We start from the raw sequence: 27,448 nt of genomic DNA, 5'->3' as shown, positions 1-27,448 counted from the left end.
ACTCCACTAGCTATTTGGACCAAATTCCACACATTGTTTGGCACAGTGAATGAATTTCAGGCACTACAGCTTGATGCAGAGTTGACTTCTTTGACACCGACCAGCTTTCCCACTATTGAAGACTTCTTGGTGAAGTTCAAATCTCTGCATACAGTCTTGCAGGGATGTGGTAAAAACAAAATTGATGATGAGTGTATTTTTTTGATACTCTCAAAATTGCGAGGACAGTATCAGATCTTTTCTTCCACTTTCTACTCCACCATGGATGCCTTGGGTAATAGACATCAGATGCCCTCATTTGAGACATTTTATGATCGGTTGACATGATCCAACAGGTGGATGCCTCTGGCTCTTCCAGCCAAGTATTGGTTGCTCAGACTTCTCAGGGGAAACCAAAACAAAAATCTAAACAGAAGAAAGATGCACCAAAAACTGATGCCAAACCTCTAGCTAACCCTTCCAAGGGTAAATCCGCTTTGAAGTCTACTGAGTCTACCTCCAAGACTAAGAAGAAATCAATTGAGACCTACAATTTTTGTGGAAAGGATGGACATCCCATTTCTAGGTGTTGGAAATGTTTGGAGGCTTTAGAGGAAGCCATGCAGGAGCATCACATTTCAGCTCCTAAGTTTGCATCTCCCCTTGCAGGGAAAGGACGCACTCTTACTGCATGAGCTATGACTTATAGGCCTACTTGGATTCTCTATTCTAGTGCCTCTAACCATATGACAAACACTCAACAATTGGTCACCTCACCTACCCCTTTTCCTACTACCTAGATTGTTATTGGGAACTCATCACATCTTTCCATCATGGGTTCTGGTTCTATTGTATTAGCTGGGGGCTCTCTTCAGGATGTTCTTCTTGTCCCTGACATTTCGATGAACCTATTGTCTATATATTAGATTTGCCACTCTGGCTCTAGTAAGACAGTTGAGTTATCACCACATGATGTGGTTATCTGGGACTTACACAATTTTGAGATGATTGTGGCTATTGGGAGTGTTGATTCTGCATCTTGCCTCTACAGATATAATGGATTTGAGTCTTTTAATGACACAGGTTCATGTCTTGTTACACATGCAGATTCAGTAAGCAGACTTTGGCATGAGCATTTTGGCCATGTTAATTACAGATATCTTCAGTAGATGAGCACACATGCACTTGTTCTTGGGCTTCCCTAGATTTCCTATATAGATGGTGTTTGTCAGGGTTGTGCTCTTGAAAAACAACAAAGGGATCCGTTTCCACATGGACAAGCCACTTGTGCTTTGGCACTACTGGAGTTGATTCATAGTGACCTCATGTCATTTCCCACTCCTTTTTTAGGTGCCAGATATGTGCTTACTTTCATTGATGACTTCTCCAAATGTGCATGGGTGTACTTTTTGAAGTACAAATCTGATGTCTTTGATTCATTTCGAGTCTTCAAGATATTTATTGAGAAGCAGTTTGGTCTTTCTATTTGGTGGATACGCACAGATAATGGGGGGGAGTATGTGAACCAAGATTTTAGGGATTTTTTCTCTGAACATGGTCTTCAACATCAGTTTTTAGTGCCCTACACCCCTATCCAAAATGGTGTGGCCGAGAGGAAGAGCAGAACCTTTCAGGAGATGGCTAATTGTATGATTCAGTCGAGGTCCATGGATTTGTGTTTTTGGGTAGAGGCTGTCAATTGTGCCAACTACATTCAGAATCGGATGCCTCACAAGGTAGTTCAAAATATGACTCCTAAGGAGGCTTGGTCTCATGTCAAGCCTAATGTATCTTCATTCTGAGTTTTTGGTAGTGAAGCATGGGTGTTTATACCATATGCTCAAAGGAGAGCAATGGAGCGGAAGAGTTGACACCTCATTTTTGTTGGCTACTGCGAGGATGTTATGGCCTACAGATTGTTTGATCCTAATTCCCATGAGGTCGTATTTCAACGAGATGTCCAATTTTATGAGTGTCTTCCTATAGTAGATGCCCCACATCCAAAGTCTACTTCACTTACCACCACTCCCTCATCCCTTCCAGTCTCTTTTTTGGATGATGAGGATGATGATCGTGTTGATCCCCATTTACCTCTGCCACAGGATCCTCCCCAGATGCCTAAATGGGCTCGAGCTATAGTTGAGGTTGCAGGATCGCTAGCTGGTGACCCTACCACTTCCCATCACACCAGTTCACATACTGCGAGTTCTAGTCTTCTCAGTCATGCTATTTGTGATGACCTTAAGAATTTTGTAGTAGGGATATGACATCCTGAGTGGGATAGTGCAATGGAGGAGGAGTATTCTTCTTTGATGAAGAATCATACTTGGGATCTTTGTTCTCTTCCTAAGGGAAGAAAGGTTGTGCGATGCAAATGGTAAGTTTGTTGTTGATGGTTCCATTGATAAGCACAAGGCCTACCTTGTTGTGAAGGGTTTCTCACAGGTTAAGGGTATTGATTACACTGAGACATTTGCCCTTGTCACCAAGATGAACTCTATTCACCTTATCTTATCCCTCGTAGCTTCACAGGGATGGCCCATTTTTTAGATGGATGTGAAGAGTGCATTCTTACATGGTGATCTTACTGAGGAGATTTACATGGAGTAGCCTTAGGGATTTGTGTAGGATTCCACCTTGGTTTGCAAACTTTGATGCTCATTATATGGTCTCAAATAGGCCCCTCGGGCTTTGTATGAGAAGATGGACTCTTTTATGCTTTCTATATGCTTCACCCATTGCCATTTTGATCTTACAGTCTACATTCAGTGTCTTGAGGCTGAGGTTTTGATCCTTGTGCTATATGTCGATGATCTTCTTCTCACAGGTAGCTCATCCTCTATGATTAAAGATGTTCAAAGAGAAGTTTGAGATGATTGATCTTGGTCTATTACACTATTTTCTTGGTCTCCAGATTGTTCAGTCCCTTGCTAGAATCTTTGTTTACCAGCAAAAGTATGCTCTTGACATGCTTTGACGATTTCACATGCTTAATTGCAAGCCTAATCCTACACCTTTTTAGTCAGGTGTTACTTTGTCTACCTTTTGCACTTCGCCTTCAGTGGATACCACATTGTACTGATAGTTGGTTGGAAACTTGTTGTACCTGACACACACTCATCCTGATCTCTCCTTGGTAGTGGGTCCTGTCTCTTGGTTTTCACATGAGCCTCATGAGAGTCATTGGCAAGCTTCCAAGTGTATTTTGAGATACATTCAAGGCACCTTGATGTATGGCATTCATTACACCATAGGGACTCCTCACATTGTTGGCTACACTGACTCAGATTGGGCTGATGATGTTGATGATCAGAAGTCTACTTCTGGCTTTGTTTTCTGTCTTGGCTCTGGTCCTATCACATGGTCATGCAAGAAGCAGTAGGCTCATGCACTTTCATCTATATAGGCTGAGTATCAAGCCACAGTGCTTGCTAGTGAAGAGATTTTATGGCTTCGGTAGTTGATGACTAAGTTTGGTTTTCCTCCTGATCATCCCACTATTTTGTGGTGTGATAATCAGAGTGCTACTCATATTTCTTGCAACCCTATGGAGCATCAATGCACTAAACACATTAAGCTTCACATCCATTTCATTTGTCATTTGATCTAGGACGGTATTCTCTCTTTGGAGTACATTTCCACTAATGCATAGGTTGTTGACATCTTCACCGAGTCATTTGCATCGCCTCACTATCTTCAGTTGCGGTCTATGCTTGGGATTACAGAAGTTGTCCTTTGGGGGTCTTGTTGAGGTCTTCCTTCCTTCATGTTTTTTTGCAGCATGTTTATTCTATCTCTTTTTGGAGAGGGGTTTTTCCCACTAGGTTTTCTCCTTTGTCTCCAGTTTACAGAGATTTCCTTGTTTTGGATACCTGATCAGGCGTTGTTGCCGAGACACATTTTTCTACTTTCATATCTTTGCTAGGTTAACTTCCTCCTAAGCTTCACTTAAGGGGGGGGGGGGGGTGTTAGAGTAAGTTGTTTATTACTCTAGTTGCTTTAGCTCTCATAGGTACATATAATTAATATTTTATATTAATTATAATGTGCAAACCTAGTTTTCTTTCTTTTAGGGTTTCGTTCACCTTAAAAGGTTGAAATTTAGTATTTTTGTTCTCATAACTTAGAATACATTTTTTCACTCTCACATTCTTGAGAACTTCTAAGCTCTACTTTTTTCATTTTCTAGTTTCTCTTCATTGCAGGATATTTGCATGCAAGTGTTCTTGAGGATCTATGAAGTTGGTTTTCTCAACTTCTACAAGTGAAAGGGTGACAAAGGTAAAGATAAATGCATCTCACAATTGAAAGTAAAGGAAATGTTGAGTACTATACCACTGCGAAGATGTGAGATAGTAAGAAATGGTCATCACAAAGTTGCATGGGTTAATAAATTATAATAATGAGCAGTTACAAGGTTGCGATAAATGGCTTGAATCAAGAGATTGTTGTCTCACAGGTCAACATGGTCAACATGATAGTATAGTTACAAAGTGGCGAGTAAGAGTAAGTGCATCATCACAAGCATAATATCACAGTTTGGTTTCAAGTCCCCAAAAGCACGACAAGGTGACACATGGTTCTCACTGGGAGTTCAGTTGGATATTTGACTGAGGTGGTAGAAAACACTAGTTTTGATATGAGTTTTAGTGACATTGGTATCTTCTTGAAAATTATTTGTGTTCTCCATTATTTTGAAGATATTTTGATTACATTGTAGAGACAATATTGATGAAGTTCTGATTTTTCAGTGGAATAAGGCAGTAAGAGGCTTAGATGAAATCAGATGCACTGAGCGACCCACTAAACAAGGAAATAAATGTTTTGGAAGTAGTTGGAGATGTTGAGGCTCTATCAATAAAAGTAGTTGAAGAACTTCATGATTAAAGGCAGTAGAAGACAAACAAAATTATTTTGAAGACTCCTATACTAAGTGGCACCTACCAATTTTGCAACTACTTCCATAGTTTTGTCCGAATATAGAGAATGTTTTAAATGTAACATTATAGAAATATCTCTATATTTATTTTTAGTGAGATTTTGGCAAGTATCCTCCCATCTAAAGCTTGTTGCAATGCTTCTCTATAAAAGGATTTCCAAGATGTGAGTAAGGGTTCCAGTTTTTGTTGAAAATCTTTTCAATTGTTGTGATACCACATGTTGGTTCAAGTTCTTGGATATTTGTCTATTACCATGATACCACAAGATTAGTTCCAGTTTGGATGGTTTTCTATTGCCATGATATCACCATTCTCAACATTTCTCTTTTATGAACAATAGTAATAAAGTTAATATAGACAATTTTTTTCCATTTAGTAGTTTTATGAGTTATCTACATGCATCTTGAATGTATTATTTCAAAGAAATGAATACAAGGAACAACATACTTTTAAGTTTCATTCTTATTCTCATCTCCTATCTCTATTATTTGCAATGTTTTTTGGTTTAGGAACAAAGAGCTTAAACCCATTTGCAACCCCTTAAAGTTGTATGTCTTATTAGGTATTGTTAATGGAACAAAGAGCCAAGTAAATGCCTACTTTTCTTGACAGGGTTGTAGGTTTCATGAGAAGGATATTGTATGAGTATGAGGGGTTTTATGAACATTGATGTCTAATTCACAAAGGGATAGGATAGATCTAGAGTCTTGATATATGAGATGTATCAATGATATCAAAGTATGTGTGTTAGTTATTTGTGGAATTACCCAATAGATAAGTAATTGATCAGCTACAAGATCTATATGTTTTTTCTTCATACCTTGGTTTTGTTGATAATCAACACATTAATCAAAGTCTTTTCCCTTTTATGTTGAAGAGCTGAAAGGATTTACACTCACATAGCTTGTCAAGTTCATAGGTCATGTTATTACCTATTTCATGTCTATGTTGTTTGCACAAGTAACATAATATTTGAGGTTTCAATCTTCTTTATCCAAATTTAGTGTATGTTTTAGAAATTGGTACGATATGAATGAATCTGAGGTTCACCCACTAGGCCTTGTGGACCTTGAAGAAGGAGTATAGCCTTATAGTTTGCCCCGTTGTCTAAATAGGTATGTTGAACATTGGAATTAGCTACCCCTAGATGTATTTGTTCCTATCATTAGGTTTTTAAAGACCTAAAATTTTAAAACACCAACACATAGCTAGAGTCTTCATCCATCTTCATGATTGATCAAAACCCCATCTTTGAGGTTTGAGCATATCAAATGAGCACACATCCCCCATCATTGGACACATCTTCTTCTCTTGGAGATTTTTGGAGTTGTCAATTTTGTACTTCTTTATGATAATTGGTTTCATTCTGAAGGTCTAATCTTAAGTATAGTGATTTTTTAGTTTGTTGAATGCTTAGTTTACTTTTTTATTCCTACACTAATTTTATTTCTTTCGAGGAATACCACAACTCTCACTAATTTCTTCATCTAGAAACATAATATGTGTTATGAAAACACATCTAGTCATGATCTCTACACTGAGATATATAAAAAAATCCATTCTACTTAATCATGAAGTGACTAACAACAAATTAGTACCTACCAACCGATCACTCTCCAAGGGAAAGACACCATAACATCTAAGTCAAACTTAGGAAGATGAGGTAGAATAATCCCAAATACTAAAAGAAAAAGAGTACCATGCCCAAATGGAAATTTGTTAAATTTAACCAAAATCTCACTAAATTGTCCTCAATTCTCTAAGGACGAAGATTATTTTCCAAAATTGCACTCTACTAAAGGATGCTACATCTAACTCAAGGTAAAAGGAGGTACACACATACTAGATTGTATAAGAACAAATAAGAGCACTCATGTTGTGGAGGCTCAATAGTGCACTTATTGCTTCAAATGGATACTCATGACATAATTTGGCACCAAAAATAGGAGCAATATGGTGTTTATAATGCTAAGAGCTCAACTATCACTGGGAACTAGGGTCACTTAACCCAACTACGCACTATCTCATATGTAACACTTGGTAATGAATCTTAACAAAAAAAGTATATTATGCTTAGATTCCTATGAATCTCATGATGGTAATATAAACCTAATGGTATAATGTCCTTCTATTTAAATGCTAGGAATACCACTCTTAACAACCCTCTAAAACCCAATATCCAACATGGAGTCTTTCCATGAAGGGACAACTTAATTTATCTATCTATATTGCACACACATAAACATATTGAGTTATATCTATGGAGTGTCAATACTGGTAAGGGAGTCTCCTTACCTCTATACTATGTTATCCCAAGAAGAGTTAGGGGATCTCATAATACAACCTATCATTTGAATACTCACCAATAACTAAATACTAGTAGTGCATCTAACACCTTCATATCCCTTCTAATAGAGAAACTTGTGCATGAGAAATGCATAGTCACAAAGATACACATTATGGATCTAAAATCATAGGTGGACTAAGTCATATGCAATTATCCAATGGTAATATTTTTGCCAAGAAAGGAAACACTCATGGTCTCCAAATCACATTATAGAAGCAAAGAAGAATCATTTTAATGAGAATGCGCCCAAAATCATGGATCCTAATTAGAGTGAAAAAAGGTTTGTGAAGATATAAAAATGCATCCTTTATCCTTTCACATACAAAAGTTAAACTGCTCAAATGACCATGAAGATGATTTTTGATTATTGAATTGGCCTCTACTTGATAAAGGGCATAATCTAGATCAATCATTAGATTTCTTTGAAAATGGTAAAAAATGCTCTCTGGTCATGAAATAATACAAGGAAGTTTTTTCATAATAAAAGGGTAGTTAAAAAATGACCAAATGAATCCAAAAAAATTTGGTTGTGCAATTTCAAAGTGTTTGGTTGTATGACAATGCACCCAAAAAAAAATTACCTTTACCCTAGAAGCCATAACTTATACATGTTTGAACTCTGATTGACTCTATGCAAAAAACATTGAAAAGGTCTTAACAAGGTCTACAACATGATGAACCTATAATTTTCAGATATAGAATTTTTTAACACCATAAAAAGAATCAAACATATCTAAAGAAGATAGATCTACTTGCCTAAATATGAAATAAATGAAATACCCTAAGGCAAAAAAGAGTAGGCATGATGATACCAACGTATAACATGAAATGAAAGATAATTACATGTAATATAGCATTAAAATCTCATTAACATGATTTACATTAATTTATTCATATTATGTTTTTGATTAAGAAAATAAACAAGTAATGAGTGCTGACCCAGAGTACAATCAAACCTCTATACACCAGTAACAAAACATTATTAGTGCCTAGTAATGAAAGATACCATACGATTAGATCTTTCTCTATCAAAGAAAAAGGTCCACAAGAAACTAACCCACTAACCATGGTTAGTGATGTCACTGAAAATATTGGGATAAGCCCCTACAATAGCTTCAGACTTAAACCAAAAACAACAACAAAGGACCAGGGTGTGAGCTTTAAAACTACCAACAATCACTCGATCACAGGAAAAAGAAAAATTAAACATCATCATAACAACAAAGGGATAAAATCAAGTCATTCACACCTATCAAAATTGTAAAAAAATATATAAGACCAAACAAGACGATACCTTCAACCTTAGCAAACATAGTGCATATCCCATTGATCTGGGAAAAGCTCAACCTCTAGCTTTGGAAAATGAAGTCAAAAGTCTTCTAGCCCCCAAAAAATCCCACATCACCATAATAGAAATGAGAGGATCAGGGAAGAGGACGACCAACCCCTAGAGGTAAGAGTTTCTCCTCCTTCTTCTGCTAGCTCCAAGCTACTATAAATAGCACAAGTACACAACATCTTGATGAGAGTCTCCTTCGCTTCACATTGACTAAATATTATCTCCACCTTAATTGGATATTGCCCTACCTCAATAGGAGCTTTGAATGCAGAAGAAAAGAGGATGACCTAGGATACCCTCAAAAGAAGTAACACCCATCTCTACACCAAAGAATTTATGTATGGAGTCATACCTTTTCATCATGTGAAGTATATTGTTCAAACACATTTTGTCCATCCCAATCTCTTGCAAAATGAAAGGGATGCTTGCCAAAAATAGAAGCAAAGTACTCACTAAACCCATTCACCACCACTTTCCCCCAGCCAACAACTACCTCCATAAGCTTTAACCCCACCTCAATAGGATGTAGGAAAGTGAAGGAGAAGGCTAGAGGACACCTCCATCAAAGACTAAGGGTTTTACAAGGGAGGAGAGATATGAACCATATATTAAAGGTAGACACTCCTCCATCTTGCAACACTGCTCCAAATAAGGAAGGGCCCTAAAGGCCTCCATAAACCACCACAACCTCCACATTGTAGAGTTTTGGGTAGAGATAGCCCCACACATAACACTCTAGAGAAAGAAGAGACATCAAGGCCAAAAAGTACCAATCTGCAGCACTAGAGACCACCAACAGATCTTTGGATTTAAGCAAAGATAGTAGGGCAAAAGAAACCTCAATCTATTGCAACAGAGATCACCAATGCATCTTAGGAAAGAAAAGGAAGTTGGGAGAACAACCCCCAATCTATTGCAAGAGAGATCACCAATGCATCTAGAGAAAGCAAAGACAACAGGGAAAACAACCACCAATATCTGTTACTCCATATATGATGGGGACACAACCCAAGAACAGAATGGACACAACAGAAAAGGGAAATTGTATTAACTAAAAAATAAGATAGTACATTCAGTACAGAGAAAATAAACTTCAAAACATGCCCTAAGGGCTTACAATAGCATAAATGTGGAGATAATTTCTCCTTTCAACACCTCCTCTCAAACTCCACTCCGAACTGCCTTTTACAATGCCACAAATCTCCTTAAATAGACCCCGGCGGGTTAAGGACTAGGAGTACATTCTAGAAAGTGTTAGTAGGCATCCACCGACAAAATAGAAGGTTCTAGAAGCTATGTTAGAAGTCGACGCAAATCTAGAAGAATCCAGAAACGGTAACCAAACTTTTGGGATGCATAACTTTTGAACCGTAGCTCCGATTGACGAACTGTTTACATTTTTGGAAAGCTCTCGAAGCGCTCTATAGCCCCATGGAGGAGCTTTGCTCATCCCCCATTTTTTGGCCCTTTTTGAGGTCATTTAATGCCCCTAACCTGACTTTGAAGCATTCTTAAGAGGTCTCCAAAACCCAAAAAATTGCAATAACTTTCAAACCGTGGGGCCTTTTGATTTGATTCTTTTTCTGGAATACTCTAAATCACAATTACATTCATCTGGCCAATTCACACCTTCTAGTTTACCAAAATGATGGCCCAGTTACATACTCCTATTTTTTTCGAGATTTACTAGCTCACTGATAGTGGAACTGTAAGAGTTGGAACCTTTATTTGACCCAACTGGGTATCCAAAAATGAAAACACATGAAACAAAAACTAAGTCTAAGTATTTTTTTTTTGGTGACACAGGATTGCCCTTATACCTCTGGATGCTCTTGCATCAGTATAGCACCCACCCAATAGTGAAGAACCAACATGATCCATCTGGTTCCTCATCTTCATCAAAATCTACTTGCAAAAAACTATAGGCACTCCAAACCCTAGCATGGCTCTACCTAGCATAGTCCAAGTCTAGAACACCATCATAGATCTGCACAGTCTATATCTATGTAGTATAGCCACAATCCAAGCTCCCAATGTAGATCTGCACAAAACCAATATGCCTAGAACATCCAAAGGCCCCAAAATGGAGATGCAAGCATTTCCCATCATCATTGTCTTCACTATCCTCCCCTTGGCTACCATCACTTCCCATTGAGACCCTATCACCGCTCGCTTCCATCACTTCATTTCTTCATCCATATTATGTTCACGTTTCAATGTTTATCTTTTAGTCCCTTTGGTAGCATAGTTTCTTATCAAACAATCTTGAAGTAATACAAGAGGCATGCCATTATGTTTTAAATTTGACCATATTAATATTTCTCCACATAGTTTATTATCCTAAGTAATGATCATGTTTTGTAATATGAAGTTCCTAATGCTTTCATATAGTTTTTAATATTAATTTAAAGAAGATTGACCCATCTAGTTTGATAGGAAATTGGCAAGCAATCAATTCACAAAGAGATTGGGCCTTCTAGGATGTATTTCTTTTGGGATAGACTTTGAGATTTATATCTTATTTAAGGATATTCCATGGTTCATCCTCTTGAAGGGATCTAAGGACTGATTTGGTTACAATAGATAATCCTTGTAATCTTAGGTCTTTAAATCCAAGCCCCCTTTGTCTTTGTGTTAGAATATACTCCCTTGTTTGATTTAGAATATAGCTAAACTAATAATTATTAAAGAGCCAAGAATAAGTCTAGTAGATATAATAAAGGAATAAAATATCCTAACATACCTAAATCCTCTCTACCATTGATAAGTACTAGATTCAATTCACTTCATTTCCTACTATTCTTTAGTCTAATCCAATTATGCATGTCTTTAAGGTTCAAAAACATGAGAAAAATGATTACCAAGATATCTTACCTAATGCCTTGGACAATCCACATTAAAGGATGCTTGCAAGATCAATAAGGAAGGGGTGTTTATTCCAACCTAATATTATATATTTAGGCAAGGAGATTGTGCACCTAGAGGAATCAGTAAAAAATACATGATAAACTACTATGAAATGCATTATCCTAAGTAAACTTGAGTAAAGTGTAATTAGTGAATATTTAACTTCACCAACATAAATGGAGAAGCTACCACACTAGGTCTTTTAGTGAAATTTATTAAATTAAATCCTTGGAACATAATCCCTTCCTGAGAAGAAGTTGTATACCCTAGGGATGAAGAATGGTAGTTTTGTAGCTAGGTACTTGAGTGTGTTCTATATGATCATGACTGAGTTACATTTTACTAGAGTGAAGATGAGAAAGTATAAACATGACATCGGACTTCTTTATTCATTTATAGAATTTTGGGTTAACCTTGTGATGGACATCAAGATAATTTCCTCTAATATTGGAATAGCTGAATATTATGAATCAACTAATGATGCCCTATTACTTTATGGAAGATTGAAAGGGAAAGAAAAGGAGGAAAAACATGTCCATCTAGATCTTAATATATCTCAAAAATTATGAGGTTATGTTTTGGAACTATTGTACAACCAAACTCTATTGTAAAGGCTATACAGATAAGATGAAAGATAAATAAAATATCTTGATAAAGATTTTGATAAGTCCTATTCAAATGTTGTAGATCCTTTTGTTGTAGCTTTTGCAACACATACATTAGAAGGGGTATAATAGATTGATCTAGCTTATTTCTTTTATATAACCTTATATTTAGAAATTTACATATAAGATGAACCTTGTAAAAAAAAAAAAATCCATTTATTACTCTTATATTATCTAAAATATAATATGATAATTGATTTTATCATGTAAAAGTTCTAAGAACTTATTATCTTTTCAAAATTGATTTGACTTACATTTTTTTGTCATCTCAATAACTTTTTTAAAATATAGAATTTATAATTTTAAATTATTTATCTTTCAATTGTATTAATGAAATATTATGTTTTTCCTGATAGAATACTGTTTCATTCCCAAGAAAAATTAATTTTAAAGATAATCTTATAAATATATTCAAAAAGTTTAAATACAAGAGAATGATAAGTACAATTGTGAATTTTAAATTTGAAGATTATTTTATAAATTATTATTATTATTATTATTATTATTATCATTTTTCTCAAATGGACATTTGATATGGACGTTGCTTTCAATTTAAATTCTGTTTGTTTTGCCTACCTTTGACCATCTTAAAATAATAAGTTGTGGATATATCCACTTCGATATGGCTGGCTTGGTGATATTCATTTTTGACACCGTCATCTTGTTTGATATGGTGCAGAAAGATTCTTAAAGCCAATGTGAGAAGAATATGACTACAGTTAAATTTGTTGTAAATGCAATTTGTGTAGTCAATGTAAACTACAATCTATTTGAAACTAACACTACTTGCGAGAGTCTAATTCTTTGCTGGGTCTTTTTTAAAAAGATATCTGCGTGAAAGTGTAGATTAAAAGCATCTGGATGAAGAATAGTGGACTATATACTTTAGGTTATAGAAGTAATGATAATTCTGTTGGAATCATCAATGTGATACAAATGTATTCTATCTACAGTTAAGCCATGCCATGAATCTTTAAAGAAGTACTAGCCATCAAATCAACAGATTTTATGTTCACCTCTGTTACCAAACAAAAAGATATAAATATGTTCTAAGAGATATACTATATCTTATCACAACTCAATATTATTATCTTCAAACAATTAATATATTTTACATTTTTTTTTTAAAAAGTGTCCCCTCTTCTTTACAACCATTGTCTTATGCTGTGAACTCTTATTCAGATGAACTTTAGAATGCAACCTTTATATACATCTCATTATTTTAAGTACTGTGAGCTGTTTTGGAGAGAAAACTCATACATTGTAAATCATTTGAAGACAAATACAAATTATTTATATACCCACTATACAACATTAAAACTAATAAATTTATTTTAATCAGCTCTTCCAATCTTCTAACAGAAACTATAATCCTCCAATATATAATTGACATTCCAGAGAATGACAAACAATCAGTAAAGTATTAAATCATCCAGATCTTTTGATTAATCTTCCCAAATCAAACATCCCAAGGATTATAGCATCATGACATGAAAACACATGTTGACAAATCTACCTGCAACTGCCCATGATAGCTCTCATTGTAAGAACAAAACTGTGAGGAGTACAAGGTATTCTCAAACTTCCCCTTTGATCAAACCCAAAAACCTCCTCTGCATCTGCCAAAAGATTAGCAAAGAGAGGATGGTTTAGATAGAAAACAGGTACCATAAATTCATCAGTCTTCTCAACACCCACGCGCACTGGAACATACCCTCTCTTCACATCTGAACCCCACTTGTTGTGTCGCCATTGCCACCATGACCAACCTTTCCAAGCTCTTCTCAAAATTGAAAACAAACTTATTCTGCCATATCCAAAGCAATCAAGATCACACAAATTGCCCATTAAGAAAGACAAGATCCTTGTGAGTTTGGGCAATTCACTTTCACAATGCTTCATCTCTTTATCTTGTGCAAAAGCGAATACACTTATATTTTATAAACTCCTCTATACAAAAAACATGAGATATCCTTATATTGAGATTGAGTTGTTACAAAATACATGAGATATCCTTATATTGAGTTGTTACAAAATCAATGGGAAATTATGACCGACCTTGGCCAGTTATAGAGCTTGGAGATCAGGTGGAAAGTTGTTAGGAGGAAAAGAGTTGATATTGTTAATAAACTTCTTTAAAGAGGTCTCCTCCTTTACAATGGAAATGGAGTAGCAGTCTCAAATGGGTGGCTTTCTTCCATGTTTTTACATTTGGTAGATGAGCCAGTCCATTCCAACCTAAAAGTAATGAACGATGCGGCACGTTGCGAATAATTAGGCCGCGTTTTGCTCAAGAAGCCGATCAATCCAGATGTCTGAATCATGTTGTACTGCTCTTCCGTATCCTGCTTGAGTTGTAGGAGAGGAGTTTTCTTTCTTGAACTCGGCCATTTGTTAGAGGGGATTAAAAGTAAATGGTTGGTTGCCTGGGTTTATAATGTGGGTCCTCTTCTCACTTTAGTATGTTAATCATAGATTGAATTCCTTTAGAAATTTATATTTATATTTATTATTGTTTTAAGAAATAAAGTGTAATCAAGTGTGTTCTCTTTTTAAAAAAAATTTGAATGTGTGATGAGTTTTATGTGATCTAAATCTTTCTTCCAAAGTTTGAAGAGTCAAAGCTATCTATTATTAAGGAAATTATGATATCATATTTATGTACAATTGGTTATATTTTTATGTTGTAATATATTAATAGCATATACATATTGAGTATTATAATTTTAAGTAATTATTTCTCACGTGCATATAGATCATCCCTCTCATCTCTATGAATCTATTATAGTGGGTATATATTCAAAGGAGACTCTCCCCACCAACCTCCTTGCCACATATTACTGCATATTATAATATGCCATTGCTTCCTCCATGCTTACATCCAACCCAACAAGCTTGAGTGAGGATGTGTGTGTTAGAAAAAAATAGTACAACATAAACAATGATACTAAACATAATCATGTTGCTTGTTACTATTTAATAATAGATGCATTTTTATACAATAGATTGACCCACCAACATTCCTAAATGACTGCTAATTAGATTGACAAAAAACTACTTCATGATTGACAACACACACATGAATTTGACAGATAACTAGAACTTATTGACACCTAGCTCAAACATATCTACAACTAGTTCTTATTTCAAACTCAAACTCTATGACTCGCATTGTTGAATTGAACTTATGTTGCCAACAACTCAAACATAGGTTGCCACATGTGCAATAATCAGTTATGAATTATTTATTGTTGTTGGAACATTAACTCCAACATCATACTCTACTTATACTCCCAATATGTAGTTGTAGGTCTTATGTGAAAGAAACAATAACATCCTTGAAGAACCAAAAAATGCAAGTTACATTATCCTTTTGTTTCTTTTTCTTAAACATTTACTATGAGACAAGCACATGTAATTTCACCCTTTAAGTGAAACTAGACATGATTTATTCCCATCACATTAACCCATAGATAACATCTCTATTTAAACATGAAGCACTAGTTTCTCACTTAAAGGTAAATATGTCTCTCTAACTAAAGTTTCAACACATGTGTGCACATGATCATGATTAAACGACTCAATATATATTCCAAGAATCAAATGAGTCAATTTATCCACTATCAAAGATAAAGAAAAGATACTCATGTGCACAATAGCCTACATCTTTATCATTTTATATCATAATAGTATATAGACACACACACCACTACAAGGTTAAGTAATCAATCCTCACATACATTGATCATCCCTCTCATCTCTTTCAATCTACAATGATGGGAAAGTATCCAAAGAGAACTCTCACACCTCTACCTTGTCGTCATAAACTATTATATATGTCATTTATCCCTCCACCCTTACATTCAAAAAATACAACTTGGTCGAGAGTATATGCTCTAGTAATTCTCTCACTATGTAGTTGTATGTCCTTTTTGAAAGCATAAATAACAACCTAGAAGGATAGTTGATAAATGGAAACTACATTATTCTTTTGATGTCTTAATTTTTAATTCAATAACTTGATAAAAAATCATAAGTTATCATCCTCTTAAAAATTAGAAATACACACAATTTAATTCCCATCATATTAACCCTTAAAGTAAAAAGAATATAGTTACTAGATCTAAGTAAATTCTAGCAATATAATAACATGTAATCCAACTCTTCACTAATTCATGAAAGAAGAAGAATAAAAAGAAGGATAGAAGAGCAAAAATACTAATATATGTGACAAAAACCCTTTTGACTAAATAAACCTCGACACTCCAAAACATATCTATTTTATTAATATACAATGAACAAGTTAATGTGTATTTTCAAATTCACAACCTTAATATAGAGATAAAATATTATTCTACTAGAGGAAATATGATAGCACATACCTATAGTAAATGATTCTTCTCATTCCTCTCACTTCACCCAAACCCATACAAAGGCATATAAGTATAATATATATGTAAGTTTAAGAAGCTTATAGATGAAGCTAAAAGAGACCTATATGTCAAACTCTACACAACACCAAATTTTGAACACTCTAAGCATGTACTGAGCTTACTTATCCAAGATTATCTATTCTCTCTCACTTTCTTCTAAATTTGGGTACTTCATTTTTTTCTAAAAATAGATATGATAAATGTTTTTACATATAATATAGCTATTATACAATCTATCATAACTAGAAAAGTTTATATATGTAAGAGAATCTTCCATAGATTACTACATAAATAATTGATTCTCTCGTAATCCATCATGTAAAGAAATAAGGAAGAAAAACAACTTCATACAATAATCTTGAGAGGCCGAGAGTTATGCAAACACTCTCACAAGTATCTAAAACAACTATACAGACTTAACAAATATAACATAAATAGCATGCATATCAAAATACAATGTTTTACATGAGGAACTTCCTTTCATGAGAAAAATCCTACACTCTAAAAGCTTCCCAATGTATTATTCAAAATTGAACATTTTACAATATGGGTATGTGCATGATCATGGTATGCCAAAAAGTGGCAGTGTGAAAAAGATTCTCTTTTCACTCGTCCAAAAATGCACTAAAAAAGGTGTTGACTTTTTAGTAGGCCTATGTGTTAGTACACATGCCCAACCAAAAACCAATCCATAAGCCTAATTAGCTATCATATTTTTGCCAGTAAAATTAATTTAAACACATGAGCTCCATTTCTTAGTTTTCATTGTGAAAATATTGAGAAACACAATCCTATCACATATACTATTTGGAATTGCATATACTTTATTCCCTTTGAATTTTTTTAGCAAATTTCAAAAGTTATGTTCAATTCCTTATTTGTTTGTATTATTTGATGTTTTTAAAGTGAAATTCATAGTTTTTTAAATTAAAACTAGGGTTTATTTGATTATGTTTCTAAGCATTTTTTGAAATTGATAATTGTATATTTATTTTTATTGTTATCAAGCATGGACTCAAACCAAGCACATCACCTTTCTAATAATCCTACAATCAACTTGTAACCACCTCCAAACAACTTGCAACCACCTATGAATAATACCACATTTCTAGAAGACCAACCAATGTTGAACCATTGACCTTTAGAGGATCTTATCGAAGAAAATTTAAATTAGAATAGAGGCTTTCAAACTACATATGCCAATATCCCCATATTTTGCCACATGTTTTCCACCTTGAACTCCATTATTGGAAACATGAGAAACTTAGAGAGCAACAAAATGTCGTACTACTTTCACATGATTCCATGTACACCAATTTTGATGATGGGTTTGATTTTTATAACCTAAATATAACTAAAAATGTCATATGTGACCTTTTTAGGGAACCAAAAATGGAATTAAAAGCTGACCAAAAAAATACCAAAATTTCAACTAAGTGGTGCATAAATGATTTGATACATGAGTGCTTGTTGAAATGTTGGTGGTTAGTTTTGAATGGACCAACCTAGAGCAATTTGCATGTCCCAATATACTTTTTAAGAAAACTATATTTTGAATGTGTGCTCAATCATAAGCTAAACTATTGGAGCATTAGACTGAACCATGGTGTATGATTAGATGCTCCTTAAGACAAGTCATGGGCACGTACACTAGGTGAAATCTTACACATATGTCCACCTGATATTTCACCCCCTCCTATAGTGTAACAACTTGATATTAGTGTTGAGGCCAACCCATAGACTATTAGATTCATTCACACATTGAGTGATCTACTACTCTGGTAGATTGTAACATTGTTCTTATTTGTGTGTGTGTGTGTGTGTGTGTGTGTGGTCCATTTATGTTTAGGTGATGACATAGGAGGAGATGACACTAGTGGAGGGGCCCATGGTTTCAACCATTTCATTTAGCCTTGACACTTATGTTACTTCTACTTGCATTTGAATGTTTTCATTAGTGCAAATTATGATGGAAAGGAAGGTCAGTTAATGGAAGATAAAGAGGTTAATGAACCCTTACACTAAACTGTTATAGCTAGTGAATGAAGTTTAAGTCAACAAGAAGAATAAGTATCGATTGTAATTATAACCAAGTAGTATGGTAATCGAGTACAGTTACAACCAAGCATGGAATTACTACCAAAGGATAACAAGTTTATCGAGTAGAATAGTCAATATATATTGAGTCACACAGGAAGCATATAAATGTTTGTAAACACAAAAAATTTCATATAATTGATTTCTACCAGGATAAGAAATAATTTACATGGATTGTGGCAGAGATCAAGTAAGATTTCTTGGAAATGAAACATGACTTTATGGATCCCTAGGCACAAGGTTTGGACCAATGAAATAAAAGTTAAAAATGGTTTTGATGATAAGGATAAATGTAAATTATTGATTTGTTTGATTGTGAACTCTAGAAGTTTCTAAAGCCTAATTAGATCACGTATGATGGAAGCTAAAGGTTTTCTATATAAATAGGGATCAAGAATAGATTAAAGATTGATGAGAGATGGAGCTATGATAAAGGAATGATAGTTAGATTATATTGTTGTAGAACAAAGGTATAGAGAAGTGATTAAGGGCATAACAATTTAAATCAATCATCTAGGATGGTGATATCAGTATAGAGAATATCATATCTGAAAAGAATCTTAAAGAGTAATTTTGAACCTTGAACTTGAGCCATTGGTTCAAATATCCAAATTCGCTCGCTCTCATGTGAGGAAACTTTCTTGAGTTTTTCTTTTTATCGAACCTAAACCTTGAACTTGAACCCATAGACCAATTGGTTCAGAGGTTCAAAGTTTGAAGGTTAATCTTATGTACTTATACACCCGACATGAAGTGTTATGTTTCATAATGGACCCTAGTGCTCTTACTTGAAGTTGAATCTTGAACCCCTTAGTTCAAGTTCATGGTTTAGTGTAATTAAAGTCTACCCAAGTCATTTCAGGTATGTTTTTAATGAACACTTTATCCCAATATATTCTTGGAAAATTGAACTTGAATCTTGAACTAATCATTTTATGGTTCAAGAATTAAAAATTTTTGGTTCCAAGTACATATTTCAACAACATCATACTTATCCCTACACTCTAGCACTAACTTAAGGCAAGGAATGGTTTTAGGAAAACCAACAACTTGAACTAAACCACTTTCAAACACTCTTTTAGCTATGGACCAAGGATAGACGTTCTTAAATCTAGACACCACCCTTTTAATCTCTTCATCCACAAAGGTTGTATCCCCTAACTCTAGTAAGAAACTCATTAAAGGCTCAGGTTTCTTTTCTTTTGATACCTTAGTGTAATACCCCAAAATTGGCTCATTGCCATCTCAACCAATTCTGGTCTATTTCTGATCAATCTTAAAGTCCTATTCTAATAGGCAATTCTCATTTTGCTATTCGCTACTTGATTTAATTGTCAAATGTAGAAAACCTAAATCTACATTCATCATGCTTATTATTTGATTCCTATAGTATTTACTCATATTAGTCACATTAAATCTATTGATTAATATTTAATTTAATTATTAAGTATTTATGCTTTAATTAAATTAAATTATATCCTAAGGCTAATGTACTATGGAATTAAATTTATTTAATTTAATAAATACGCCTATCTCAATTAATTAAATGTAATTATTTAATTAAATGGGAAAGGTATTTCTAATTAATTAAAAGAAATTATTTAATTAAATGGAGTACTTACTTCTAAATAATTAAACAAAGTTATTTAATTAAATGGGAAGCCATTCCTAATTAATTAAATGAAGTTATTTAATTAAACAAAAGTGTCTCTAATTAATTAAAGATTATTTAATTAAATAGAAAAAGTAATTATGAGAGCATATCTCATTTTATTAAATTAAATATCTCAACAGAATCTCTCTTCAGTTCAAAAAAAGGGAAATTTCCAGTTCACTATTGATCAAAAATGAGTTAAATCAATTAACTCCTTTTTCTACTCAAATTAAAACAGTTAACTCCTTATTTTACTCAAATTAAGTCTGTTAACTCCCTTTAATTTGGGAATCTCCCTTTATGGCTGAACCTCATCTTCAATCCTGGCTGTTGATCTGAATTGATCTCAACTGTTGATGGATTCCAAGAGAGTCTATTTAAGAGACCCTCATCTCCTCATTTTGGAGGATGAATTTGGAGAATTTGCATCGAATCGCTGTTCAAATTCATGCTCATATTTACTTACATTTCTTGCATACATTCTCATTCTTAGTTTAATCTCATTTTAGTTTAATCATGCATATGCTTAATCTAGTTTGCTTTATTTGTTCTTAGATTACATTGCATCTTTCATTTTAGATTAATCTGCTTACTCGTTCTTAGCTTAATTTCATTGTCAAATCCTTCGTTCTTAGAGGGTCTGGTTGCCTGCACCTTGATTCTGAGGATATTAACAGGCAAAATCCCTTTAGATAGAAGGCAACAGGTCGCTTTGCAGGGCAAATTTCGGATGAACAATCCAATGTTTATTCCGAGATGAATCCGCATGCAATGACCGTGTTGAAGTGTGTGTGTTAGCATAGGCCACATTTTCACACATACATTTTTGGCGCCCACCGTGGTGCTCGAAAATCAATTTTTCTAGCCTCTTTCTATATTTTTTTAATCTTTTTTTGGTTCTCCATCTGTACTATTTCATACAGATTCAGAATCTTCACGCGAAACTATTCATTTTTGAGCGAGGATCTAGAATCTTCGTGCGAAGATTCTTTCCGCATCACGCAAGAAAATTCTTTGGCGCACGAAACTTCGCGCGAGACCTGTTTCTTCGCGCGAGCAGAATTCTATTTCGCGCGGGCCGTAAAACTTCTTCGCGCGAGATGAATTTAATTTCGTACGAAACTCTGTTGACAGAGGCATTTTTTTGCATTAATTTGCGTGTTTTCTAATTTTTTCTGCTGACTGTTCATGGTTTCTAGTGTTTCTGTGTTTTCTATTTTTTTTTTTGAACAGCATAGCAGCGGTTTGTGGAACAATGGGAAAAGCATGCTAAAGTTGCCAGAAATAGGTAAAAATCTACTAAGCGCGTTGCGAGGATCACCAGGTAATCTTCCTCAGCTGATAACACTTCATTTGGATCTAAAATGAACATCTTTCGTGTTGAGCTTGTGTGTTTCCTTCTGTATTTTCATTTTACAACACATGCATAATTTGATACTAGGTTGTGATCTCTATTAGTTTCATTTAGCAGGCTTAGTCTTTAGTGATAGATCTAATTAGCTATCTTGGGTTATTAGACTCGCTAATCTGTCGGCCCCTCATTCCACCCTGTGGTTGCAAGTTCAGTACCACGTTAAATAGGGGAGGGGTCTATAGGACATAAGTGTTAAAGGCTCCACAAGGCAACCCTTTTGTGCTTTCTAGAACTCACTAATTTCTGAGTTGTGGACTCATTTTGGCTTGTGTGAGGGGTTAAATGTTCCACATCTTTGGACTCACCTCACATTAGTTAAAGCGTTAAGTGTACCACCTTGTGCTTTTTGATTGCTTTTAGATAGATTTGTTTTCAGGAATTAACATCTGTACACACATTGTAATTAAGCCCCCATGAACACTATTCGTGGATCTTGAGGGAGTGGGTTCCTAGTGAAACTCCTCTCTAAGACGGATTCCTTATGGGTGGGGAGGATACTTTGAGCATCTCGTAGATAGATGAATCTCTGACTTGTTGATTAAGGCATCCTTTCTTCGGAGAGATTGATAGATCACAGGAAGATGATATCATAAATCTTTAAGAGATAATCTTAGTCTAGCGTGTCGGATTAATCTATTTTTTTTGATTGGGCTAAAGGTGAAAAGGTGTCAAAACCTTGAATCTGGAAGCTAAGTCCCCTTGTGGTATACTATTGTGAGTCGGTCACCTTTAGAGAGGGTTAACCGTAGCAGACAATCCCTCTACAGGGAAAACTATGATGACAGAACCTCAAGCGGTAATAGCCATTTTTGCCATGGTAGTGACAACCACTATATAAATGTCCTTATGGAAGAAATCTCCATGGTTGTGGTTCATTGTGGGTTGTCAGATCTCCCTAGCAGCTCTTGAAGATTAAGTTCTCAGACAGTGTCAAAACCTCTGTGCGCCGGGATTGGAGGTCACCCCTGTGAGTCATAAAAGTTGCAGAGTCAAACCATTACTAAATACCTTAGAGAAGCCAACTTTTATTTTCTAGGAATGTGTGCAATGATTGCAAAACCTTTTGAAAACGTACACAAATAGCTCTCTTAGGGATTAGCACAAACTAAGTCACTTGATTGTTCATGCGCAAGGTTGCTTTTGCCCTTGCTCATTGTTTTCAGACGTGCTTGAAATCACTTGCTTGTTGTTCTACGTGCCTGTTTATCTGCCTGGTTATTGGATCGATCAAAAATTTTGTCAAAATCAGTCGCTGTTGTGAAACTATTATGTCCTTTCGCGCGAAATCATTTTGGTCTCACGCGAAATCATTTGGCTCTCGCGTGAAATCATTTGGCTCTTGCGCGAAGCCATTTTGTCCTCGCACAAAATTAAAGTTCTATTGCGCATCTTTGTGCGATCCAAAAAACATCCTTGCGCGAAATTAAAAATTGTTACTGATTTTTGCGCGAGATAGAAAAATCTTCGCGTGGCCCATAAAACTTCTTCGGGCGGCCCGTAAAGGTTTTTCGCACGAGATTTTGTATCAGCATTTACAATCTGGGTCTATTCTAGCTATCTGCGGCCTGCACGCTATCCTTTTTTGCGTCCGTTTATCGCTCTTTGTTTGCAAACAATCCTGGAATAGCGACACTTCGCTTAACTGAAACTTGTGTCTTATACCTTGACTAGTCTCGTCTCATACGTAATCTTGGTCCTCATCTTAATGCTTGTCATACTTTGTGCCGTAGTGGTCATAATCTCTGGCTATTCTAGCCTTTAAATCAAACCATTTGTGCCTTAGTGAATAGCATTCTTGCTACTATCTTGTCATTTTTGAGACTCAATCTTAGTACAGTCCTTGTCCAGGTTCTAGCTTCTTGTCCTTGCCTATGACTGTCACAACCAGAAGTGGCAACGTGTTTTATCTTGATAACACTAGACGTGGTCATGCTAGGGGTCGTAATCATGGTAGAGGTAGCTTACCTTTCACTATGCAATCTATATCCAATTTGGCTAGTGAGGCGTCTTCACAGTCTTCCTCACTTGCAAGATCATCTCAAGTTGAACAAACATTTTCCAATTTGCAACAAATTAGGAATCTTTTTTACCAAAAGGATACCGAGATAGGTAGGAGTCCTGCATCCTCAAACACAATGTGTGATCCTTTCTCCACGGACCCTTTTGAAACACAACATACGAAAATTGAACAAGTTCCTATAATGACTAATCGTGAACCTGAACGGGGTAGTCATAGTCGATATCAAGAACAACCTAGGGATGACAAGGAGAAAGAGAAAGAAAATGGCACTGATGAAGAACAAGAAGAGGTGGAAATCCTTCCTGAACACATAGCAAGATGTCGAAGAGACAAAAACTTTCAGAAGGTCATGGGAATCCTACTCAACAAAGAGAAAGAAAAGTACTTTCTCAAACTTTCCCAAAAGGGAGCTAAACTGCCCACACATTTCGATGTGGAGACCATTATCACACGTGAAGAAGAAACTAAGGCCACTAAACTCCAAAAACAACTGAAAATTATGCAAGACCAATTGGCTCAGATGATGCATGAGAAAGAGAAACCCAAAAAGACATACACATTGGACGCTCTTTGTTCATTTCCATTTGACAAAAGTATAAACATGTCGCCTTTCCCAAGAGGCATAGAACTACCCAAATATGACAAGGACTTTGGTACTACTGATCCCCAAGATCACTTGCGGGAATTTGGTGCTTTTTCCATGGAGTTTATCCACAATCAAACGTACCTCATGCGTTTATTCCCTAGAAGCCTAGGTGGTCAAGCTTTGGAGTGGTTCTCATATTTACCTCCTGGTATCAAGACGTTTGACAAAATTGCTAATTCATTTGTTCAGCAATATTCTCATAACATTCAACATCCTGTAAATATTCAGGATCTATGCAACCTTAAACAAAAGGTTGGTGAGCCTTTTCTCACTTTCCTCCAATGGTGGAGACAACTTTATACCAAGTATTCTCGTAAAATCCCAGAAACGGAGAAGTTCAACATTTTCACTGATAACCTCTTACCTAATTTCGGGTATCCAGTCCAACTACAAGGTCCACGTACCTTCAAAAACATGATTACGTAGGCTATCCGTATCGAAGAATTTATGGTTAAGAAAGGTGAGATCACTCTTCAGAGAGACTCAAAACAAGGTTCCACTTCCAACGTGGATAAAACCAAACATGTCAACAAGAACCGAGAAATTGTACATGATGGTGTTGTTGATAATGTCACACCAAAACCTGCTAAAGCAGCATTTAATCTCACAGACTGCTTCAAAGCGGCCAAAAGTGTTGAGAAGCCTCCTCTTGACAATAAAGCATCTGGGAACAAACTGAGAAACTCATGGGCAGCACGACCCAAGCGAGATTATATGCCTTTAGGAGAACCTTTGGATGTGGTTTACAAAATATTGCTACAACACAAGCTTATCTCACCAATGGATAACCCTCGTCCCTCTGATCCACAACCACGTCCATCATGGTGGAATGAGACCTCATTCTGTGAGTATCACCAAAACAAGGGACACAAAACCAGAAACTGTATAAACTTACGTCATAAAGTCCAAGACATGATTGATGCTGGTGAACTTGTGGTAGATGGACATAACAAAAACCCGGACCACAAGGCGTTCAAAGAGCCTTTCCTAGCTTATGAAAAAGGATAGACTTTGAAACCAGAACCCTACAATAAGGTCAACTATACGTATTCCAATAATGACAATGTCATTCACATGGTTGAACCTGTAGATTCTGAATACTGCGATGTTATTACTATAAAAGGGAAGCAAGATAACGATAAACCCAAGACACCATTTGTCTTGAGAGGCCCTACTTCCAATAACATGGATAATGCATCTTCGCAACACTATGCTAACGCTGTTACTCACTCTCATGCGAAATTGGTGCTCAAAGGCCCTACACCTCCTACTTCAAATCTTGAACAACACAAGGACAAAGCCCTTGCTGGTCCATTCGGTAAAGGTACAAAACACACGATGAACTTGACTGCAACCAGTTATAGTGTTTTAGATCAATTGAAATGAACCAATGCTCACATTTCCATATTTGAGCTGCTTAAAATCTCGCTTGCTCATAGGCAAATTCTGGACAAAGCCCTCACTAAGGCAAACGTTCCTCAAGATCTTGATCTTGAGCGATTTCAATCCATGGTAGGTCACTTGACCTCACCTCATCTTATGACCTTCTCCGAGGAGGATGAAAACTCACTAAATCACCCACACAATCAGCCTCTACACATTGAGGTTATGATCCACCAGACACGTGTTCGTCGAGTACTCATTGACAATGGCGCTGGCCTAAATATTATTTTTGTTGTTCTACTTAGACAATTGGATTATTCTGAGGACTATGTTGATCCTCGATGAAAGATCACTATTAAAGCGTATGATGAAGTAGAACGAAAGTCACTAGGTCTTGTGACTTTACCAATTCGCGTCGGTCCTATCGAAAGGGATGTCACCTGTCAGGTGCTTGACATTCCCTCAGCCTACAACATTCTATTGTGTAGGCCATGGATACATGAGATGCACGATGTGCCATCCACATACCACCAATGCATTAAATTCTCATTTCATGGCTCTGAAGTTACTATTCCTGCTACTACTAGCTATACTTGCAATATGCTCAAAGCTACTGACTCTTTCGTCCCTGCTAATCGTGAGTCTACTGATTGTCACAACAATAAGCTGAAACAAATTGAGCAGTCATTTAAATTGAAAGAAACTGGTATGGGAGAGTACCACATGGAACCAGTGCTGTCATTAACATCTATTCCAGAGTCCCCTCGACATTTTGGGAGACCCTCAGTAGAAAATAAGCCATTCGTGTTGACACCTCAGACCAAGTTTAATGGCTCTTTTGTCAAAGCTATAGTTCCCTTAGAAGATGAAAGAAAAAATAGAGCCATTGCTGCATGGCTTTACAAAGAAGAGTCTCCAGTAAACCTAACAGAACAAGCTCAAGAAATCACTCCTAAGAAGTATGGACCTAGTCTTAAGCTTATGAAGCGTTTTGGCTACAAGGGAACCGGCCCTATTGGGTGCAATAACAATGGTTTAATAGATCCTATCAAAGCAACAGTGACACAACTAGCCTAGGGTTCAAGAAGGTCCCTTTCCATTTGGGATCCAATAAATTCATACCTGTACCTGAGAGTTCATCTGAAAATGAGTCACAATCTGAGTCAGGTACTCGAGAGGAAGAATTTGATGATGAGGATTCTTACCCTCATCATATTCCGTATGATCTTGCTAAATTCTTTGCTGAGCCAGATGACTTTGTGCCACGTGTTAGCACTGTGGATGATACTAGTGATTCTTCTGAGGACAATACTGAGCAACTCAAATATCATTCAGAAAAGGGAGAATCTAGTCAGTCATGCCATATTGAGTATTTGTGTAAGAATCTAGAGGCTGAAGGAGAGTATGTCCCCATCACTATTGGGGAGTTCTATAGTCTTTCACCATGTAGCACCGATTCTCATGAATATGAATTTGACAATCTTTCAGAAGTGACTACTGATAAAGACATTGATCAAGTGCATGTCTATGAAAATCAAATCGAATTGAGTGAAACGTCTAGGGAGAGGTCACGGGGGTCTGATCCAACTAGTGTCCTAGAGTTGTCAATTACTAACACTCGTAC

Source organism: Cupressus sempervirens, chromosome 3 (genome assembly GCF_028749045.1).
Source record: "Cupressus sempervirens isolate cs-2001-9-10 chromosome 3, ASM2874904v1, whole genome shotgun sequence".
NCBI classification, from domain to species: Eukaryota; Viridiplantae; Streptophyta; class Pinopsida; order Cupressales; family Cupressaceae; genus Cupressus; species Cupressus sempervirens.
Note: the sequence above shows the minus strand (reverse complement) of the source record.